Raw genomic sequence first — 15,508 nt, 5'->3', positions numbered from 1 at the left:
GCTATGAGAGCTGCTAGGTTCTGCTGGGGAAACTGGACAACAGGGGCATTTCTGCCTAATAGACCCCATGGACAGTCTTTTTGGATCAATATAAGTAGGAAAATTAGCCTAGAAGTGATTTAGGGCGGAGTTGTCCTTTAAGGCAAATGGCTGGGCAATACGACTTCAACTGATCACAGACTTTTGTCTCCCACCGCACCATACCGCCTCAGCTCCACTAGGCGTAGTATACATCAGCTAATCAATCTAATCGGTTGTACAAAAAAAAAAACATTGTGGTCCGTTAAATGGTATAGGCTAGATGAAATACCACTTTTTCTTCTTTCCAGACACGTTGCCATTGTTTGAGCGCTATTCACAGTCAGCAGACGGACAACAGGCGGTTGGATATCACTATAAATGTAATGACCAAACTACAGTACATAGAAGGGGTACTAGTGGAAAACGTACCATGGTACCACAAGTGAACAGTAGAGTTGAGACAGTAGCCTACCATAAGTCTTACTGTCTGTCTCCTGCTCTGTCCAAGGAGAGCATTCATATTACGTATTAATGTCAGCATGTATTATGTAGGTACAGGTACTGTATCTTTCTCTATGTAGGTTTGTGTGTATGAGTACGTTCTCGGGTGCGTGCATGCGTGTATGTGTGCATGTGCATGTGCAGTGCACCCGTGTGTGTGCATGTGCACCCGTGTGTGTGTGTGTGTGTGTGTGTGTGTGTGTGTGTGTGTGTGTGTGTGTGTGTGTGTGTGTGTGCGTGTGCATGTGCGTGTGCGTGCGTGTGTGCACTTGACTTTGTAATAGAATTCTTTAAGCATCATACTTATATAAATAATAACATAATAAATTGAATTGAATTCTTAGAGGGTGGAGTATAATGAATACAACATTTATTGAACAATCTTATCAAGAGCTCTGAGCGACACGCATCCCCATCTGTCGCTCCCATTTCTCAGGCATGGTCCCATTATATACACGGACAGTGTGACAAGAATAGTTGAGAGGGTGTATCCTAAACAATGTCTAAAGATACAATTCTGAAGAGTCTTCCATGTATGGACTGATGACGTCGGAGCGCGCGTGGAGCCACGGTCCCGACAGCTGTTGCTGAGTCAGTCTTACTGTATTCTTAGGTAAAGTGACAGACACGTGACTGCACATATAAAACAAATAGATTACATTTCATAGAATCTATTACAATTCCTCCCTTTGATCATATATCATCATATATGGTCATTAACAGTAAATGTAATGAGATTTGTTTTCCATCTCCAGGAGGATATTTATTAGACACATTTTAATGTGGTAGGGGCGAAAAAACCAATGATGCATATCTTGGGAAAATTCCATCCTACGACCCTCAGGTTTGAGCGATCACTTCGTAAAGCCAGCATTTTGTTTGTGTATGTGTTTCTCCTGCAATTCTCCACATGAGCTCAACGACAACATGTCCCTTCTCTTCTTGGTTCTTCTCTTCTTCCCTTATCTGGGCAATGTCATGTCATAGGGTTTCTGCGCCCCTTTTTTCCAACACGTCCTTCATAGCAGTCAGGTTGACCTTCTTAGTGGAGGGGATTCAAGGCAGTTATGTCCCTGGCACAGTTCCATCATGGCAATCTGGTGGTTCTGGTTTCCAGACATCTTTTGGTTCCATACATCTCATTCTTTCATGTATGGTTTAGTTTTTTTGGATTTAAAAAACTGAAAATAGAAAACTCAGCACCAAGGGTTATCACATCCTAACCTAGAATGATTTTTATAATCTATACAATATTCTGTATTTTCATGGCAATGGGGAGCATTTATCACGTCATGAATGGTTCAATAATGAATGATATCTTATATTTTTACATACCTTAATTTGTGGAAGTATTTTCTTACCATAGTGTTTTAGACACATTTGACATATTCCTTCCATTTGTTTCCATATTGACTTAATGTTTTTAGAAACGTCTGACATCTCCTGTAAATACATTTCATCTACACAACCACATTTCATAGCATAGATAATGTTGTTACTGGTTTAGTTTAGTTAGTTTATGTTAACAACACATACAGTATGTTGGGAAGAAAAGAGAAATCCGTTAGAACATTCCATCACTACAATGTGTTTCTCTCTTAAGCCACCCAGATTATTTCTTCGGCACCTAAATATTGGTGGGAGAAAACAATCTTTCATTAGACAAATCCAATAACATATAGGAGAAGACACGTTTCTCCTTACCTAGAACTGAAAATCATATCATGATTTGTGGGAAAAGACGATCTTTCATTAGACCAATCCCATGACATACAATATATTTCATTTCCATCCAAAGTGGGATGAAACTCAGGATCCCTATAGGGAAATCAAAAGTATAGTTAGCATGACTTTTCTTTCACCTTCAAAGGTGAAAACATCAAAACATCATAATTTTGAAAACCTACTCCGTATAATGCATTCAACATTATTTTCCAACAAACCAGTGATTCTCAAAAACACTGTCTTCACTCATACATACACATATATTCGACCCATATATGCTCAATATACCCGGGTATCACTCAACCTCAGACATGCACTCCTTGCATTTCAATTCAGTGGGCAGTGGCCTGTGGTTCAGGCTCCTGTTATTCCCAAACATACAGTGACTCCAAGAATGTCTCCCCCATGTCTATCAGCTGGTCATTAAACCCAGCAGGAGTTCCTCTGGCCAGTAGAAGACTGGACAGGTGACAAAACAAACCTAAAATTGTCAAACAAACCTACATTATGTAGCTACTAGAGACAGCAATTCTGAATAATAATAGCCTAATAATCTAACCTGAAAATGTACTAGAGCCATTCCAAAATTGTAACTACTAGAGACTAGAGACAACAACTCTGGAAATTGTAACTACTTCTAGTCCTCTTATAATTAATAGCCTAATGCTCATTCTTCTTATAGGAATTCTTCTTATACTTCTTTTATAATCCATATATTTTATGATTTATATTACCTTCCATATATTACCTCCCCCCTCTTTTGAGAAGCACTGGTATCTAAACCCAGTTCCCAGTCTTTAATATAACGCTAATAACGCTCATCACTCTCCTAACTGACGCATTTTGGCCTTCTAATAGAGGATGATCTATAAAGTATGATTTACAGTACAAGCTCCCAACGTACCAGCTCCCAATGGTCGTATTTGTGACGCGTTGCACTCTTGCTTAGCGCTCACAACGTGCACGCTCCCAATGGTCGTATGTCACCCCTTGCTCAGCGGAAGAACATCACACGAGCAGGGAGATACAAAAATATATAAACACCGCAACACCCCCCCATGGGAACAGCCACGTCACTCGTGACACAAGACTGGTGTAGTAGCATTCTATCAGAAACTACATTTCATCAGAAACTAAATGCAACCGCATTGACCCACCCCTATCGCGGGTTCTATCCACTAAATTCCTAGGGACTTCATGGATAGTGTTTATATTACAAGGAGGATTCTCAAAAAGAACACTGGTACTTACGGAATAGTCTTATAAAGGCATTTTTTATTTTACATTAAGGTCGGCATGGCATATGCTGCATAGCAGCCAGTAACCAATTTGATAATAACCAGTTAACCCCTAACACAGATCTTTTCCTATTAGTAACCATCTGTAGTGGCGTTTTTATTAAGTAAAATAGAAAAAACAATCAAAAATATTTGATTACACCTAAATAGCCCACTGGTTGAGCAACTTAAATAATACCCCTAGAAATATATTTTTCCCACCAAATCATATACCCTCCTTATGCACAGGAACACATAAATCATATATTATCTTCCTAGGCAAAGGACTCTTACTTTGTTTTATGTAGGAAATAGGTACAATCCTATATTGGTTATTTCAGCTCAACACACCAAGACTAATCCGCCTTGGTCCTACTCTAACCAGTTTCAACATTACTCCTATAGTTATTCACACACTAGTAGGTTACCTAAAACAGCTTTAAACTTTACTTGTGTACGCATGTCAATACACTTAAAAACACCATTATTTTTTCCTATCTTAGTCATTAGTCCCCAGCACTTACATAACATTTAAACTAGAAAGATGTTAAATGTCCATTGAACTCCTATAGTTCCTCACGCCTGCATCACTCTTAGGGTTTGCTTACGTATAGGTCTCTGGATTATTTTAGAAATGTCTTTTTTTTTTTTTTTTTTTTTTTTTAGAGTTGGAAGAGAACAGGAGAATATGTTATTGGTTAAAATTTAGGCCTTGCTCTTTTATTCCGAGTATATTGGTAACAAACAATCTGACTCAGATATCCCTGTTGTGTTCTTAATCCCATGTCATATTTTAGACCAGTGGTTCTCAAACTTTTTACGCCAAGTACCATCTCATAAAATATGTGTCTCTCCAAGTTAAAATATAGGTACGTAGACCCACCCCATATACGCACAGGCTCAGGTGGCCAATTGGCTTTGAATTCATGAAGATTCATTTCTAAGCCAATAATGGATGACCTGGTTATGAAACAGATTTATCTATCTGTGAACTTTCCATGCAAACTGATGATATTCCTAATGTGAGCCTATTTCAATCAATTGCTTGGTCAGAAGTATTACCTGTAGTATAATATAAATATTTAGTACCACCAAAAGGGTTGCCCACATGTACCACAGTTTGAGAACCACTGTTTTAGATTATCTAACATTATGGGTATAGTAATTAGGGCAATGCAACACTCATCCTATGTAAGTGTAAAAATTAGGTTTGTACGGTTAGACAAATCTTAACTATTTCCCTGGGACCCTCCTTATAAACCCTAAGGACTACGTATGGCTAGTGCAGGGTTAAAGAATACTTTATCTTTTTGGGTATCATATTTTTCCAGTGGGACAATTCTCTTCGCAGACTGTGTTATGCCTTGAACGGTTTAAAACCATCCCAATATATATAGTTATGGCCATACTAACTATAGAGTATTTTAAATAGGGTTCCAATCTACAGAACGCTTTTTTCCATAAACACTTTTTCAAACTATCATGGTTTCAAAAACTACATGTTCTTTAAACAATATTTCCTGAGTTATAAGTAAATGTCCTATTTATATATTTCCTGAGTTATAAGTAAATCTCCTATCTATATAAATGTCCTATCTAATATGGTTTTGGTTAGGACCATATTTATCCTTTGTCCCTTTAAGTAGACATTTAGACTATTGAGTTGTATTTTTTTTTCCCATATGGAAACCAAGCCACTAATCATTTTCAATGAATCCTTCCTTATAGGTACTCAAACCAAGCCACTAATCATTTTCAATGAATCCTTCCTTATAGGTACTCACCAATTTACTACGGCCTCACCATCGTTCCCCCCTGTCACGTTCGCACCCCACTGAGAGAGGAAGCACTACAAACACCCCACGGGAAAAAAACATAGTGATTAGTCCGTTCAAAGTGTTCACACAATGTCCCCTTCATGTTCCTTAGGAAAGTTCTGTGTTCTGTGTGCCCCCCACAGAGTCAAAGCCATGCCCCTGGCTGTAGTAGTCATGGATTCCTGTAGTCCCAAAATGTCGTTTGAGAAACATTCTCCGTGTCATGTTGTCCCCAGTCCAACATTGTTCTCCAGATGCGGAACTAGTCCATCTTGATGACCAGACTGTCAATGTGATCGCATTTGCCCTCTCCCAGTATAGCTCAAGTGACAGGTGAACCCCTGATGGACACGCAGTAAGCAGAGTAAAGGATTTCCCAAAATCTATGTTTGAAAAACCTGGCTTCTCCCAATATGATAAAACAACACAACCAGACATTATCCTTATACTAATGCTACAATCATCTGCTATCTAATTATAATGCCCTGCAATCTCAAAAGTATTTTACATTTACACAGAATCCTTCTTAAGGCAATTCTGTCAATACTATGTCATGAACCGACAGTGTATTCCTGAACAGCTGCTGTGAGAATTGTCACACTTACTTCTAGAGGCCCTGTACATTTTACAGTAATTGTACTGTCCGGAAACAGTTCTCTAGATCTGACCACATGTCCTCCATTAATAACAAATAATATAATATTATAATATTATGTCTATTTTTCACATGGGAAAACCCCAGTACATTGGATAATTTCACTACCCATCTTACAATATTAAGTACATACATTCACCACTATTTAGTGCCCGTTTTTCAGTTCCCTTTCTTTAGATACATTTTACATGCCACATCTAAGAATTTAAAATGGTTACACTTAAAAGCTAGTCATCCAACCAATCGGTTGTTTATCCTTTCTCAAAGAAATTGCCATGTTGGCTGCTAAGACTTTAAAATTAAACTAGTAGCAGTGCTCCCCCGAGCACTGGTCTCCACACAAGTTGAAGTATGCGAAAATATACTGACAGGTTGGCAACCATTTTTTTTTACCGTCTATATTAGGAAAAATTAGATTCTACTGAAACATTTAACTTCTTGTATGTGACATACTTGTGTAACCAGATTACACCATCACTTTGCTTGAGTTTCACTGAATTAGAGAAATATTTTATCAATAAAGTTTTCAGCCAACCATATATATTTTGCACTACTGTTTATTTCCTACCCTTACCCTTAGTCCTTGCTTGGCCTATGAAGAGAATAGCCTGACCACAAGCTGACTACAGCCTATTTTAAATCAATGTTCATTAGTTCATATGGTCACTTTTATTTTGACGACTGCTAAACTGCAAAGCTAAAGATATATTTTGGACAATCTCTTCTTCAGTCCACTGGCTGAAATAAGTTACATTCTCCTTTTAAATGAGCGTACAAAGGCCAAATAGGCCCAAATATCGAAACAGCCATTCCACCCAGACTGACACACATTTGGGATGGACCACAGAAATGTTATTCTCACAGCAGGGGTTGTCTTCCACAGGCCCCCACCATTCCTAAAGCACGGCACCTGTTCCCCATGTCCAGCTATTCTACACTGTCCTATCCAAGTCAGCAAATAGCATAATGTCAATCACAGCCCAAGCTGTCTATTAATGAACTACTAAACCATTTAGACTGACGTCCACTACCATGTCTATGATGTGGTTCTCACCCACAAATTACCTCACTTAATACCTGTCACAAAGCAATGCCAACCGATTTTACCGTAGTGTTAATAATTAAGAATAGACTGCTACCCAATCTTAATTTAACCCTGGTAAAATAATCTAAGTCAAGCTTTAGAGGTCAACCCAGAATGATCTGGTCAACACATACATGTAAATTCATCCATTTAACCTTCAAACATCACTGTTAATCAAACAATGTGATCTAGCCTAGTCACCAATTACTGCTGCTACAGTAGGCCTATACATTCACTATGTTCTACTTAAATATTAAGACAAAATTAAACCTTCATTAATCATTACAATCAATATATCCTCCAACATGCCTTGAAAACAGCTGATCTTACACTATTAACAGTGGTCTATTTTGTTACAGCCTTATAATATCCTACTCTCACCAGGTCTGTCATAACGAGCTCAATGTCCCTGGGTTTTTGAGTCAAATCAAATAATGTCTATTTAATTGTGCCGAGGTTTCCTTTGCTGTATGATTATGCAAGCGTTGACGCACGAGAACAATCGTCTCCTCAATGTAGGCCTATACGCTTCTTCGTATGGCCGGTGCGGTACGCTTCTAAAATAGCCAGCAAAGGAACCCGTGCCTGCTGTGACCCTGTATCTCATTTAAAAATAGCAGACCTACAAGCTCACAGCGCAGCGCATTTCACCGTGCTGTCAGCTTGTAGCTCTGACAAGGTCCGTGAAGTGAGCAGAAAGAACATTTCCGATCTGGGAGCCGGCAGAAATAAGCCAGGCTCCAAGAGCTTCAAACCTAACGTGTAGTACATAATGTATTATTATAGCCGGCTTTTAGGGGTACTCTTATTCTGAAGAGACCAGCGCCGGAAACTTCATTCTGCTAACGCTATTTCTGCTCATTTCACATAGGCGCTCTGTCAACCCCCACCACGCGTAACTGTTGTACGGCGAAAATAGAACGCAACCGAAGCAGGCAGCTCAGCTGCCGTGTCAGACAGACTCACAAGAGTTTGACAGGTCTAGACTAATTATAATAGGGGTTTTGTTGTAGCTCTAACACTTTAGACAAATAATAATGTGTAATTCGAAGTCTATAGGCTTACATTATAGCCTAAAATCACCGGAAAGCCGTTTTTCCCAGCCGACCATGATGGTCGGGGATTCTTTATTACCAGTCAAACTGAAACTCCAGCATTCCCTCCAAACAGTTTCTTCATTTTAGATATATTGATCGCTCGACCACGACTGACTATTTATATAAGGTAACAGACTCTCCCGTTGCCTGGTATTTTTTACACTAGCATCAGTTATTTGATATAGGCCAAAAATGTATTTCCTTACATTTTACATACTCACATTCACACCCCCAGCAGCTCGAGTCTTACGCTTTCCACAAAATATTTAAGGTGGCAAAACCCATATACGGTCTACCCAATGTCCTAATGACATAAGACCTTCTTATTCTCCAGGCCATTTTTACCCCAGACAGAGAAAAGAAAACATAATAGCCTACCGATTCCTATTTTGGTTCTGGTTTCAACTACCCACTTCTAGTTGATTATCATAAAAGCATAATTACTATCATTACCATGTAATATATTAAATTCATATTATATTTATCCCCCCTCTGTGAGCAACTCACGTCTGGTTACGTATTATTCACGTCCTCTAACGTCTCGTCTCCCATGAAGAGTTACCCGCCCACGTGCGGCGTCCTAGAGAATATTTCGTCATGCAATATTCTATACCGAGATGATTATTGCCGAAAGGCGATTCCCCAATCGATAATCATTTCCTCGGTTTCCTACAGGTACTGTACTTTAACAGAAACAACCCACGATCAAGTGGAGCTATGTATTAGCTTTCACCCCGAATTACACGGGTAGGCTACTGTACGTTTAAACAGCAGGCCTATTCTTCCGAGATACGGTAGAAACCTTCTATACATGCAAGGCATCTCTCTATTAAATTTTGTTCATGCAAGTATGACAGCCGCACACATGTCGTGGCCTGTCCTGGGTACATGCAATTACAATGACCACGTCTGGCCTTTTAAAATATTGTATATCACGACACTTCTCACCCTCGGTTAAGTTCGACCGGCGATCCCTGTCCGTCAGCTGCTCTGAATCAATAGCCAGTGTGTCCTGTACAGAAAAAGAGAAAAGCTGACAGACAGATTATGCCGGATCCACCCAGGGACGCCACTGTAATAGAATTCTTTAAGCATCATACTTATATAAATAATAACATAATAAATTGAATTGAATTCTTAGAGGGTGGAGTATAATGAATACAACATTTATTGAACAATCTTATCAAGAGCTCTGAGCGACACGCATCCCCATCTGTCGCTCCCATTTCTCAGGCATGGTCCCATTATATACACGGACAGTGTGACAAGAATAGTTGAGAGGGTGTATCCTAAACAATGTCTAAAGATACAATTCTGAAGAGTCTTCCATGTATGGACTGATGACGTCGGAGCGCGCGTGGAGCCACGGTCCCGACAGCTGTTGCTGAGTCAGTCTTACTGTATTCTTAGGTAAAGTGACAGACACGTGACTGCACATATAAAACAAATAGATTACATTTCATAGAATCTATTACAACTTGTATTACTGTGAGGGCCAAATGTATAGTAGAATTTGAGAAATTCACATTGTGGCGACAATGTCCTGGTCTTCACAAGAAAGAAATGTTTCAAGGTTAGACAATTAGGAACAGCTACAGATTGGGGTTACTGTTAGGATTAGACGATTAGAGGTTAGTTTTAGCGTTTAGGCCTTTCCTATTTTATACAGTACTTAGTTGTGCAGCGATGTCACAATCCGAAAAATGGCCTCACAGCAAGCTCACAACGTGCAGCGCTGTGATAATGTTTTGGCTCTTTTTAATGCTGTCCTATATTACAAAATAGTAATATGAATGTTCATGCACACGAGTGTGTATTTATTATCTGAGAAAGAAGCACAGAGACCAAACGTATACCTGTCATTATTACCCCCAGATGTGTGTGTGTGCGTGCATCCATGCACATGTAGCATCTCTACTGTTCGTGTGTGTGTGTGTGTGTGTGTGTGTGTGAGCGAGCGCGCTCTACGTGTGTACAGTATAATTGGGGCCCATAGCCGCTGGGCGCCTGCGGGGCCCATGCGGGGCCCATGCAGGGCCAGATGGCCCCTCAGACACTCAACACTCTCCAGCCCGTGACAGGAAGTGTTTGCCCGTGGCCAGGAAGTGAGCGCTGTCAGCGCCCGGCTCTCAACCAGTCCCTCATCAGTCCAGCTGCCCACCTCGCTGCCTGCACACTCTGCCAGGAAAAACATGCACACGCACACACGCACACACACGCATGCACGCACGCATGAATGCACGCACGCGCCTCAGTGGTGGAAAGTAACACGTACATGTATGTACTCAGGTACTGTTTTCAGGTACTTAGATTTTCTATGTTTTTACTTCTACTCCACTAAGCAAATATATCCACTACATTTATTTGACAGCTTAGTTACTTTGCAGAGTTACATTGTTATCACAAAACATACATTGACCACTTAGACCCTATATGTATTATTTTGGCCATTTGAAAATAGGCGATCTACAAGCTCACAATGCATTTGATGGCGCCGCATTGTGAGCTTGTAGAGTGTAGAACTGCTATTTTCAAAAGATTTGCAAACAATTTATACATTTAAAAACGTGTGAAACGTATAATGAGTACTTTCTTGTACTTAAAGTACATTTTGATGCCAATGCTTTACTCTCACTAATTGCCAGACTTTTACTTGTAACAGAGTATCTCTGCGTTGCAGTATTGATGCCTCTACTTTAAGTAAAACATTTGAGTACTTTTTCCACCACTGAGACAAACACACACACACACACACACACACACACACACACACACACACACACACACACACACACACACACACACACACACACACACACACACACACACACTCACCGCAACTGGCCACAGCCTCACTTTGCAGTGCCAGTTCCGTTTGAAGGCGGTCATTTGTTTCCCGGCATCTCTGTCAGCAACTCGTGTTGGGTACTTGTTTTTAATGACTACTACCCCACTCACTACCTCACTCACTCACTCAGTAGCTGAGAGGCATCGACCGCTCCTGCAGGAAATTAAGCAACGGGCAAAACAAGAATTAGAATTCCAAATGAACAACATGCTGGTGAGCAGAGCGGAGCGGGCGTGGGCTTGTTTGTTTATTTTCTGTCAGTGTGCTACAGTAGGACGTTCAGACCGGAGTACATGGAAACAGTATAACTACTGTGTTAAAGTAGATTTACTCAAGCACTGTACTTAAAGGGATGTTCCACTTCCAAGAGATTTGGTCATTTTACCGTCTAGTCGGGCTTTTGTGAACACACTGGACAGTTTTTGTTTTGCTTGATTAAGTTAGATATTTGATATTCATTTTATCAGACACTCCCCATTCCAGGGCCCATTCCTATACAAACCCATTGTAACTTCAAACTCCATTTTAACCATGATAGATTCATCAAAAACACCCGTCTTTTTTCTGGTGACTCATACTACCCTCCTAATATGTGAGCTGGCCGTGTTTTTTTCGCTAACTTTTATTTTATTTTATTACATTTTTTTCCATTTTCACAAATGGGTCTGCATCTGTCAGCAGGGAGTGTTGGACGGGAGGAGTAGGACAACGGTTCTACTTCCTCCTGGTGGGGGCTCCTCACTGGCAGGTGATTTAGTAGGATACAGCAGCAGTGACACAGAATAGTGTGTGAGGAGGAATGAATTGGCATAACGACTAAATTGGGGAGAAAAGGGGGATTAAAAGTATTTCCACATTGTGGTGTTGCTAGCTTAGCCAAAAATGAGTAGCAAAATGTGAGTATACAATAGTCCAGCAGGCTGCAGGACTGTAGGCAGGTGGGTTATGATAGAGATGAATTCAATTTAAGGTCCACTACTGTGGAAACCACCTGCTCTCTCTCTCTCTCTCTCTCTCTCTGTGTGTGTGTGTGTGTGTGTGTGTGTGTGTGTGTGTGTGTGTGTGTGTGTGTGTGTGTGTGTGTGTGTGTGTGTGTGTGTGTGTGTGTGTGTGTGTGTGTGTGTGTGTGCGCGTGCGCGCGCGCGCGCGTGCGTGTCCTGTATGCATGTGGGCAAGCAGTATTGTTATGTTCCTTCCTGACTGTAATTTCTACCATATGCTCTATCTGCAGTGTCTCTCACTGCTGAAGCTAACATTCAATGTGGCTGTGAGTGTTTCTGTTTGTCCAATCAGTGTTGTATTTCTTGTGCATGCATTCCAGGTGAACTTAACAAGTTTTCGCACCGTTTTTTTTTCAATATTTAACTTCACATTCACAATAATGGAAGTCAATGGCTGAAACCGTGCCCAAGTTCATCAACAAACTGACTGCGTCACTTACGTGCAGCATTTGGAGCCGCATTTTGAGCTTGTGGATCTGCTTCTTTACTAATTTACAAAAAAAACTCAAACAGTTAGAATATGAGGATAAGAGTTTGCCCGACAACGCTATAAAGCACAATCCCTCAACGCAAATCGAATCACCCAAAGCGAATAGGAAAAACTGCAATGCAACACGTATAAACAAAAAGGCTGGCACGACAGAACCACCAGAAGCTGCTCTCGCAACATGAAGTTGGAGCTCCATATCGTCCTTGTCGGGTGGAAACCTTGTATGTCCAAAACTGTTTGTTTTGTATCATTTTAAAAATGATTTAAACTAGTGAAAACAGCCGATCTACAAGCACACAACGCCTCGCACCGCGACACTAACTCTGGGGGAGCCTGGGATCGAACTGGGATCCCCCGGTTGCCAAGCGGCCACTCTACCCCTGAGCCTCTGCCTACCCCACTGTACTCTGCTCTAAAGTTTTTTCTTTTACTCCCACCACCACCCCAAGTAGGTCGGGGAGTGGCTTATTGTCGGTATCAGCCGGTATAACACGCAGGATCTCTGTTACAATGCGCTAGACCCCTGGGAGATGGATTGCTGAGGTGGAGCGCCATACCTACCGTCAGCTCCCAGTACTTGTCGCACTGCTGCTCCCAAGCCGTTCTACTCATACAGTACGCTGAGTTGGCAGTGCCCAGGATTGTTCCCATGACCTTGTGGTCCAAAGGCCACCGACTGAGCTACCCGGACACACCCCAGCATCGACCTGTTGGCTCTGTCTCTATAGTATGATTCCCTTATGGGGGTCTATTTCATTCCACACCCTGGCAAATCTAGTTGGCAACTCATTATTATTATTCATCCTTACAGGGAATGAATGAAATGAGACTGTGACGCCAAATATTTATGCTCTATTATGTTATATGCTCAATAATTACATTTGTTCAATCCAAGAGTTGTCTGACTGAACTGTAGTTCTATCTCCCCCTGGTCTCCAACCAGGAGCCCCCATCCATCCAACAGTCACTTGTTCTTGGAGGTGGTCTAATCTAATCTGGTGGTGTAGTCGTCATCTCCTCTTTGTGATTACAGCGGGTCTGGGGCCTCCCTATCTCCTGTCTACCCCGAAATGGAGATAAGAGGTTTCTGAGAACTTTTGGTCCAAGTATATTTTGACGCCAATACTTTTGTACCAAGTCAAATGTTTTGAATACAGGACTCTTACTTGGTATTGCTACTTTTTACTTAACCCATTTAGACCTTGAATTATTTGATGCTTTAGCTATTTATAAATAGCAGATATACATGCTCGCAGTACGGCACCGAGTGCCGCGCTGCATGCTTTTATATCTGCTATTTATTTTAAATCATGACAATGTGTGCAAATCTTTGCACACAATCTTTGATTTTTAAGGCAAATATTTGTAACTCAAATCTTTCTTTCTCGGTCCCTGTAAAAACACATTTTGAGTTGCGGGTCCACGGTCAAATACATATAATTCTAGGTGTCCTTGACATGAAAAGGTTTGAGAACCACTAACATAGAAACTTACGTTTTTCAGAAAACCGTTTTAGAAGTATTTTTGTATTTTTCCCAGGGTGTGGAAAAAGTATATCTTCCACCATGGCTCCTGTCTGCCCCACCACCACCCTCCCTCCAGACTCCTATACCTCAAGGCCCCCTGCTCAGGCTGGGTCAGCCCCCCTGCTGTGGGGGGGCAGACAGACAGTGCATTGCAGTGGGTATACTGTGTGGGTGGTTTATGTGGTGGGGGCAGGGCTGCAGCTATAGCCGCCCTATGCCATATATATAAATATATATATAGAGGTTTAGGCTGGAGGCTATTTCTGCTAATGGGCCATGAGAATATAGTGATGCTGTTTGAGAACCTGTCCATTTAGCCCCCGTGTGAAGAGATGGGTACAGTACACCATTAGTCCTGAAGACGCATGGGCACGCACGCGCGCGCACGCACGCACGCACGCACGCACGCACGCACGCACGCACGCACGCACGCACGCACGCACGCACGCACGCACGCACGCACGCACGCACACACACACACACACACACACACACACACACACACACACACACACACACACACACACACAGGCTCTCTCTCTCTCTCTCTCTCTCTCTCTCTCTCTCTCTCTCTCAATTCAATCCAATTTCAATTCAAAGGAGCTTTATTGGCACGAGAACATCGTAAATTACGATTACGCTGCCAAAGCAAGTGTCAAATGAAAACAATCAATAGTGAGAAACGACGCATGCTGTACAAGGGAATAAATAATGGTGTTAAACAGAGCTGTGGCTCATTGCAACTTTGAAAAACAAGCTTACAAAACAATAAGAAATATAATTTGCTTTTAGGAAGAGTTATATGTACAGTACACGTAGGCAAGGTTAGCTTGGTATAGAGAGCTTCTGAAGCAAATAGGAGGTTATGCCTACGATCCCTCAGTTTAGGATTAGGGATAGTATTAGGGTTGGGATTAGTGTCAATGTTAGTTTTGAGGGAACACTCCTGCAAATAGCAGCACTTTTTCTAGGTTTAGCAGTCACTTGGTTATAAAAACACACTCTCTCTCTCTCTCTCTCTCTCTCTCTCTCTCTCTCTCTACACACACACACACACACACACACACACACACACACACACACACACACACACACACACACACACACACACACACACACACACACACACACACACACACACACACACACAGCTGGTGCGACAATGAGTCCACAGGAGACACCTAATGGAGGTGTCTGTATCACACATCCTCGTGTTGCCTTTAACATATTAGTGAGCCATTACAATGAAGACTGTATCCACTGCATTCTGACTCACTTTACTAAAACATCTACAGGAGAGTCCCGTTCTGTGTTCAAGACACATCTTTATGTCACAAACTGTTCATGTCTGATCAGTTCTTTTAACCACTTGAATCCCAACATGAATAGGGGGAACATTTGCTAAATAAAAGGTAGCGATATTTGGTGTAGACGCCATACAGTTTGACTCAAGTCTGATTCACTTA

The 15,508-nt window shown here is 41.3% G+C and overlaps 1 protein-coding gene across 1 annotated transcript in view; it reads left to right on the top strand.

Moving 5' to 3' along the window:
• hs3st3b1b (heparan sulfate (glucosamine) 3-O-sulfotransferase 3B1b) overlaps window positions 1-13,001 on the top strand; it is a 141,750-nt gene extending 128,749 nt beyond the window's left edge. Inside the window, exon 3 of the transcript XR_013962980.1 lies at window positions 12,966-13,001. The gene's annotated coding sequence lies outside the window, so the exon portion shown is untranslated. The remainder of the gene's footprint in view (window positions 1-12,965) is intronic.
• Window positions 13,002-15,508: the final 2,507 nt, after the last annotated feature.

The sequence above is a fragment of the Nannobrachium achirus genome, assembly GCF_963921795.1.
Source record: "Nannobrachium achirus genome assembly, chromosome: 18".
Taxonomy (NCBI): domain Eukaryota; kingdom Metazoa; phylum Chordata; class Actinopteri; order Myctophiformes; family Myctophidae; genus Nannobrachium; species Nannobrachium achirus.
Note: the sequence above shows the minus strand (reverse complement) of the source record. Positions and strands in the feature narration are given on the sequence as shown.